The 8,348-nt window shown below is 44.9% G+C and overlaps 1 long non-coding RNA gene across 1 annotated transcript in view; it reads right to left on the bottom strand.

Moving 5' to 3' along the window:
* Nucleotides 1-2,095: 2,095 nt before the first annotated feature.
* Nucleotides 2,096-8,348, bottom strand: part of LOC132539263 (uncharacterized) — a 36,193-nt gene continuing 29,940 nt past the window's right edge. The window contains exons 2-3 of the long non-coding RNA XR_009550526.1: nt 3,838-3,976; nt 2,096-2,171 (exon numbers count right to left, since the gene is read on the bottom strand). This is a non-coding gene — a long non-coding RNA (uncharacterized LOC132539263). The remainder of the gene's footprint in view (nt 2,172-3,837; nt 3,977-8,348) is intronic.

Genomic DNA, 8,348 nt, shown 5'->3' with positions numbered 1-8,348 from the left:
TCAGGGTCCATTTTTTAAAAAAATTATTTATTGGATAGAGACAGCTGGTGGCATACCCAGTTGAGGCATATTATGTGCAAGGACTCAGGCTGAAGCCTCCAGCCTTGACCTGCTGGGAAGAAATTTCTGAGCAGTGAAGTAGGGCTGCAGGTGTCTTTCTCTGTCTCTCCCTCTCTGCCTCCCCGTTTCTCTCAACTTCTCCCTCTCACTCTTTCTATATATATCAAATTAAAAAATAGTAATAAATAAATCAACAAAGAAATCTTAGAAGGAGAAGGAGGAGAAGTAGAAGAAGCAGCAGATATAGGATATATACTCCATGGATTATTGCTCTGTGTTTAAAAAGGGGGGGAAGGGAAAGGAAACAAATAAATTGTTTCTAATCCTTTGTGAGAACTATGGTAGTTACCATTGGGAGGTTGAAGACACAGAAATTTGGTGGTGGGTATGGTGTGAAACGACACCCTGGAACCCTACAATCTTGTAATCTATTAATCACATAAAATTAATATGAAATGAAAAAGGACAAGTATGTTTGATGAAAGTTTTATATCTTAATTGCAGTGAATTATAAACATAAAATATATCAAGCACCTCAAATACTGTACAATATGTAATACCTGATATATATTACATATTGAAATATCGTTAATACACAGAGGTAAATACATTGCTAAAATTAACTTCACCATTTTTTTCTCTTTTAACATGGATATTAAACATTTCTGACATCCATGACTCACTCTATTTCTATAATGAAAAGCATAATTCTAAAGGATGCAGAAGTGGTGTTTCCAATCATAGCTCCATTTAATTCAGCAGTCTTGCCCTGCACAGAGAAACAGATCCTAAGAAGTAATTATAGATACCATAGACTCAGCAGGGAGCGACCCCCAACTGCAGCCCTCATGCCAGGTGTGATTTCTCACCTAGGGCACATCAGGTGGCGGTTGCTTTGACAGATACCTTCTTCCACAGTCCTGTCAGAAAGGAGGTTGGGAAACAGTTCACATTTACATGGAATGGACAGCAGTATACATACAGCAATATGTTTCAAATCCCACATCTGTTTCAAGTCCTCCATCTTCCCCTACCCCTACCCAACCGTGTGCCTCTAGCAAGTTAATCTCCTCAATTCTAGCATTTTTTCCCATTTGCAAAATCATTTACATCTGTCTCCTAGGGTTGCTAGTAGGACTTGTGTGAGTTAATATGTGTGAGATACTAGGCATAGAGGGAGCAACAGGTGAATATAGTTCACCCTTCCCCTCAATAATAGAGAGAAAAGTCTTGGGTGAGGGGCTGGGTAGTGGCACACCTAGTTAAGGACACATATTATCAGGTGCAAGGACTCAGGTTCAAGCCCCCTGCTCCCCACCTGCATGGGGGGTACTTTATGAATGGTGAAGCAGGTCTTCAGGTGTCTGTTTTTTCTCTCCCCCTCTCTGTCTCCCCTCCTCTCTCAATTTTTCCTCTGTCCTATCTAAAAGGGGGGGTGGGATGGCAGCCAGAGGGAAGGGAAAGGAAGGGAAGGGAAGGGAAGGGAAGGGAAGGGAAGGGAAGGGAAGGGAAGGGAAGGGAAGGGAAGGGAGAAGGGGAAGGGGAAGGGGAAGGGGAAGGGGAAGGGGAAGGGGAAGGGGACGGGGAAGAGAAGGGGAGGGGAGGGGAGGGAAGGGAAGGGAAGGGAAGGGGAAGGGAAAGAGAAGGGGAAGGGAAAGAGAAGGGGAGGGGAGGGGAGGGGAGGGAAGGGGGAAGGGGGAAGGGGGAAGGGGGAAGGGGGGAGGGGAAGGAGGAAGGGGGAAGGGGGAGGGGAGGGGAGGGGAGGGGAGGGGAGGGGAGGGGAAGGGAAGGGAAGGGAAGGGAAGAGAAGGGAAGGGAGGGAAGGGAAGGGAGGGAGGGGAGGGGAGGGGAAGGGAAGGGAAGGAAGGGAAGGGAAGGGTAAGGGGAAGAGAGGGGAGGGGAGGGGAGGGAAGGGGAGGGAAGACTTGGGTAGTAATGCATACAGAGCACCTAAGTTAGGCTAAATAAGATATTACCTCCATTTTGTTGAGACACACACAGAGTGAGTGGCAAGTGCAAGAAAGTGGGGTACTTACCTTATCTGCAAGGCTTTAGTAGCTTCTCAGCCTTCTTTGTAATTTAGGTTGCATAACAGAGTCACCTTGGAGGGTCTGGGGAGACCAGCATAATGGTTATGCAAAAGACTGCCAAGCCTTAGGACTGAGCTCCCAGGTTCAATACCCAGCACCACTATAAGCCAGAATGTAACTGTGCTCTGACTTTTCTCTCTTTCTCTCATTTCTTTCATTAAGAAATAAAATAACAAAAATGAAAAATTCTGCTTTCACCATTCCTATTAAAAAAGGGAGGGGACCGGGTGGTGGTGCACCTGGTTGTGCGCACATTACAATGTACAAGGACCCCGGTTCAAGGCCCCAGTTCCCACCTGCAGGGGGAAAGCTCTGCAAGTGGTGAAGCAGTGCTGCAGGTGTCTCTCTCTCTTTTAATTGTTTTTATTATTTTAATTTATTGTATAGAGGCAGCCAGAAATTTAGAGAAAGGGGGAGATAGAGAGAGACACAGAGACAAAGACAGAGAGACACCTGCAGCACTGCTTCACCACTCATGAAGCTTTCCCTTGCAGGTGGGGACTAGGGGCTTGAACCCCCAGGTCCTTGTACATTGTAACACGTGTGCTTAATCAGGTGTGCCATCACCTAGCCCCTGCTGCAAGTGTCTCTCTTCTTCTCTATCTCCTCCTTCCTTTCCCTCTCAATTTCTGACTGTCTCTATCCAATAAATAAAGATAATTAAAAAAGAAAAAAAGAATCACCTTGGAGACTTTGAGAGATAAGGATGTCAGAACTCAATCCCAGAAATTCTAGCTTAAATCCTAAAAGGTAGAATTGAATCCATTTACTGGAAAGCAGTTAACTATGTACACTCATAACAACTGGTGTGGAGTTAAAACTCAAGCACTTTTTTTAAAGCTTACCTACCCCCTCCAGGAGAATCTAAAATGCAGTCAGGGGCTCAGAACCACTTTCCACCTGACTATATTTTTCTAAGTCTTGACTGCATTTCTACTTAACGGGACTGCTCTTCAGTTTGCAAAAGATGAGCGCCATCATGGTGTCTATGTATGTATGTTTGGGAACCTTGAAAATAAGGGAAGGGGACTCTGATATAATCAAGGTCATGGGCAATAATTAAGACTGCGGTGATTATTTGCCCTCTAGGAAATTAGAAAGAGGGAAACAGGGCCCCTTCTGCCCCGGCTGCTCCTTCCTCACTTGGGGATTTACTATCCTGAGTGTGTGGTGGGCTCCTCAGCCGGAGGCTGGTCTGAGGCATATTAATGTGTAGGGCAACCTAACCCAGCCCAGGTGTGAGCTGGAGTCTGACACTGTTTGCTATTAAATACAGCAACTCCCGTGTCAGCGTATTTGCAACAGACTTCAAGAGCGGGTCAGGAGGCCAGGCGCTGATGATGGATTTTTTATTTATTTATTTATTTATTTCCGCTTACTGGCAAATTTGAGATTTGTAGGGTTCTCAAGCAGCTGCCATAAAATCACTAGGTTACAGAGAACAGGCACCAATGGAGAAGGAGCAAATTCTATTCTTGCCGTGACATTCTGCATGGTCAGCTGGTGGAGTGAGGCACCCCTGGAGGACAGACACATGGGGTGTTTGTCATCTCCCTGCTGACTGGGACATTGGCAAGCAGCCAGCACATCATGCAGCAGCAAATCAGCTTCCCATCTTGTGTTAATTACCCCTTGGGAGTTGCCCTCCCCACCAGTACCTGAGGCCCCAGGTGGGTATGTCACTCACTTTCAGGATCTGCAGTGATAACAGCACTGCCCAAGTCCAAGTGCTACGTTGCTGTCAGTCATGCCCACAGAGAGGCTCAGGAAGGAAGCAAGCACTCGCCCGGTGGGCTTGTGATAAGAAGCACGGCTTACACCCTGCACTGGGAAAAAAGTTTGATCACACTGCTTTTATTTTAATTTCTCTATTGGAGGATTAATGTTTTACATTCTACAGTAAATACAATAGTTTGTACATGCACAATATTTCTCGGTTTTCCACATAACAATACAACCCCCACTAGATCCTCTGGTCATCCTTTTTGGACCTGTATTCCCCGCCCGCCCCCCCCGCCCCCCCCCCAACCCAGAGTCTTTTACTTTGATGCAATACACCAACTCCAGTTCAGGTTCTATTTGTGTTTTCTCTTCTGATCTTGTTTTTCAAATTCTGCCTGAGAGTGAAAAATCATACTACTTCTAATCTCTGCGTAGTTTCACTGGGAAGAGAAGATACTTTGAGATTGGCCTCCCCCAAATATTAGACAGAATAGTTTCTGAGCTATTCAGTATAGGACTTTTTCAATAAATGGAACTCATGTCAGCTGAAGACCTGTGGACCTTGGGAGAAACTTTTTTTTTAAATTTCTTTATTGGGGAATTAATGCTCTACATTCAACAGTAAATACAAAAGTTTGTACATGCAGTTTCTTGGAAGAAACTTTTGTCATTATCTAAAGAATGCAAGCTATCTAGATTTAGGGACCTCTCCAGAAATAATGTCTTTGTCAGAACAACCTATTATTTTTCTTAAAAAAAAGTATATATATATATATATATATATATTAAATGGAAATATTGATAAGACTATAGGATAAGAGGGGTACATTTCCACACAATGCCCACCCCCAGAGCCCCATACCCAGTCCTGTCCCTTGACAGCTTCCCTATTCTTTATCCTTCAGTGAGTTTGGACCCAGGATCATTATGGGGTGCAGAAGGTGGAAGGCCTGGCTTCTGTAATAGCTTCTCCGTTAAACATGGGCGTCACCTATTCTAAGGCAAGATGGACATCTAAAGATGTCATTCTCTCCTTCCCAGATGAGTTCCCCTTTTCGCTCTTGATGCCCCTACCCCATTCCTTGGCTCAGATTATAACCCCCTTGATCTGTCCCATTTACTTTATTTATTTATTTATTTATTTATTACTTTTGCCACCAGCATTATCACTGGGATTCAGTGTCTGCATGGCAACATGTGCATTCATCCAGGTAGACCACCTGGCCCAACATTTATTTTAGAAGCTATAGCCATATAAACCTCCATAAGCATAAGTGTAGCCTCTCGTTTATAATGACATATGCATTTATATTTTATAGAGACAGAGGGAATCAAGAGGCAAGGGAGAGAGAGGTGGGGGTGTGAAAGAAAGACACCTGCAGCACTGCTTCACCACTCTTGAAGTTTGCCCCCTGCAGGTGGAAACCGGGAGGTTTGAGCCCAGGTGCTTGAGCATGGTGACGTGTCTGCTGAAGCACAATGCACCACTGCCCAGAACCCAAGTATAGCCTCCCTTCCTGGGGGGACTGAACGGGGGAGGCACCTGCTCCATGGTCCTGTGTGATGAGGAACTCACCTATGTCCAGACAGTCCTCGATGAGCCATCCTCAGACTAGCTCTAATGAATATCTTTTTTTTTTTTTTTTTTTGCTTCCACAGTTATCACTAGGGCTCGGTGCCAGCACTATGAATCCACTGCTCCTGGAGGCTATTTTTCCCATTTTGTTGCCCTTTTTGTTATTGTTGTTATTATAGACGTTGTTGCTGTTGGATAGGACAGAGAGAAATCAAGAGAGGAGGGAAAGACAGAGAGGAGAGAAAGATAGACACCTGCAGACCTGCTTCACCACTTGTGAAGCAACCCTGGCCTCCCTGTAGGTAGGGAGCTGGGGTCTCAGACTGGGATCTTTGCACTGGTCCTTTCACACTGAGCCATGTGCACTTAACCTGCTGCACCACCTGCCTAGCCCCCACTAATGAATATCTTAACTGTGGCTTTACAATATAATGCAGCAAAAAAGAAGGAGGAGGAGGAGGAGGAGAAGAGGAGGAGGAGGAGGAGGAGGAGAAGAGGAGGAGGAGGAGGAGAAGAAGAAGAGGAGGAGGAGGAGGAAGAAGAAGAAGGAAGGGAAGGGAAGGGAAGGGAAGGGAAGGGAAGGGAAGGGAAGGGAAGGGAAGGGAAGGGAAGGGAAGGGAAGGGAAGGGAAGGGAAGGGAAAGAAAAAGAAAAGAAAAGAAAAGAGAAAAGAGAAGAGAAAAGGAAAAGAAAAGAAAAGAAAAGAAAAGAAAAGAAAAGAAAAGAAAAGAAAAGAAAAGAAAAGAAAAAAGAGAAACCTCAGGACCCCCTGAGGGAGAGGCGTTTCACTGTGAAACCCCAGCACAGCGGCTCCAGCCGTGGAGACACCGGCACCTGCAGCTGCTTAGCACGCTAACACGTCTCAGCTGGCTGCAGTCGCCCGGGAGCAGCGCAGACAGGCTTTGTTTTCTTCTGTTGCTTGGCATTTTGTTTCTTTCCTTTCTTTTCTCTCTCTGTCTCTTGAACATTTTCAAATCCTTTTATCTCCTCCCACCCATCTGGTAGTCGCTGCCAGTCCAATAGCACTGAAGACTTGGAGCCCCCACCTCACCCCACCCCCAGCCCCGCCAGCCTCCTGCAGCACTGCTCAGCCCTGAGAGGACACTGCTGCCTTCTACCAAAAGGCATGTACTTGTGCGGTGAGGACAAGGAGCCAAAAGCTGCAGGTGACTCTGCGCTCACTCTACATCTAAACCTGCAGCTAGGAGGTAGCTCAGTGGTGGAGAGCAGGGCTTGAATGTCTGAGGCCCTGGGTTTGATCCTTATTGCTGTGTATAACCAAGCAGTATTCTGGCTTCTCTCTCTCTCTCTCTCTCTCTCTCTCTCTCTCTCTCTCTCCCCCCCCCCTTCATGAAATAAAATAGATTTGAAAAAGTCTAAACCTATGATTTTGTACCCTTGGTTAGTTACTTCCCAGAATTTCAATTTTCCATCTGCAAAACAAGGTTAATACAGATCTTTCTGAATGATGGGGAAAATTAAAGAAACTGTATCTTTATCAAGCAATACAATATACCACATTAGCAAATCCAAGAGGGAAAAGCATATGGCCATCAAAATAAAGGCAGAGAAATAGTTTGATAAGCTCAAACACCCATTCCTGATGAAAGCATAGAAAATATATAAAGAGCTCAGACAACTCAGCAACAATAACAAAAAGCAAGGAATCCAATTAAACAGGGAGTAGGGTAGGTGTCTGGAAAGACACTTATCCAAAGAAGACATACAGATGGCCAGGCAGCACATGAAAAATGTTCATCATCTAGTTATTAGGGAAATGCAAATTGAAACAGTAAGAAGCTATCATCTCACACCCTTCAGAACGGTTGTTATCAAGAATGACAGGCAGTGGTACACCCGATAGACAGCAGATAGACAGCACACATAACTATGAACAAGAACCAGGGTTCAAGTCCCTGATTCCCATCTGGAGAGGAGAAAAAATATGAGTGGTAAAGCAGTGCTGCAGGTGTCTCTCTTTCTCTCACTCTCCCTGGGGGATCAAGTTTAAGCAACAATTGTTGTTTTTTATATTTTTATTTTTTTTATTGGACAGAGACTAAGAGAAATTGAGAGAGGAGGAGGGAATAGAAAGGGAGAGAGAAGAAACCTACAGCCCTGCTTCATCACTCGTGAAGCTTTCTTCCTGCAGGTGGGGACCAGGGGTTTGAATACTTGTGCACTATAATGTATGCGCTTAACCAAGTGTGCCAGCACCTGGCCCCAACTGTTATTTTTTATAATCACCTAAAAAAAAAAACTCTCTAATTTACAACTATGACTTCTTAAGTAACTCACTTATCCAAAAGTGGGTGCAGGCAAGCATGGTCAGGAGTAAGGGAGAGGCTCTCAAGAATTTAAAAGCCCTGCTCAGTGGCAGTGAGCACCACTTTGGTACTTCTTCTTCTAGCGTTTGCCCTTCTTCCGTAGCCAGTCAACAGCATCAGGTTGAGCCTGATGTAAAGTTTCGAGACCTCCTTTGAATCTGGAGAGGTGGCAGTCGTTGACTATGTGGGTCATAGTCTGTCTGTAGCCGCAGGGGCAGTTCGGGTCATCTCTAGTACTTAAAAAACAGAGCACATAGTCAGGGCAAGGATGGCAGGAAATTCTGGGAGCCTTAACCTATGAACCCAGGTTGAACTGCCCACAAGGATCACCAGGATTTATGGCAAAAAGCTGACTCAGAACTAATCCAGTGTGAGCTACACAGGCACTGGCACCCAGCTAAAGAAATAAATCCTGCTTTTTTTTTTTTTTTTTTTTTTTAGTGTGGAGAAGCAGGACTGCAAGTGTCTCTCAATCTCTCTCCATTTCCCCCTATCCTCTCTATGTATGGCTGTCTCTAGCCAATAAATAAAAAAATAATTAAAAAGTAAAGTTCTGCTTTTTCTTTGAACACTA

Source organism: Erinaceus europaeus, chromosome 7 (genome assembly GCF_950295315.1).
Source record: "Erinaceus europaeus chromosome 7, mEriEur2.1, whole genome shotgun sequence".
NCBI lineage: Eukaryota > Metazoa > Chordata > Mammalia > Eulipotyphla > Erinaceidae > Erinaceus > Erinaceus europaeus.
Note: the sequence above shows the minus strand (reverse complement) of the source record. Positions and strands in the feature narration are given on the sequence as shown.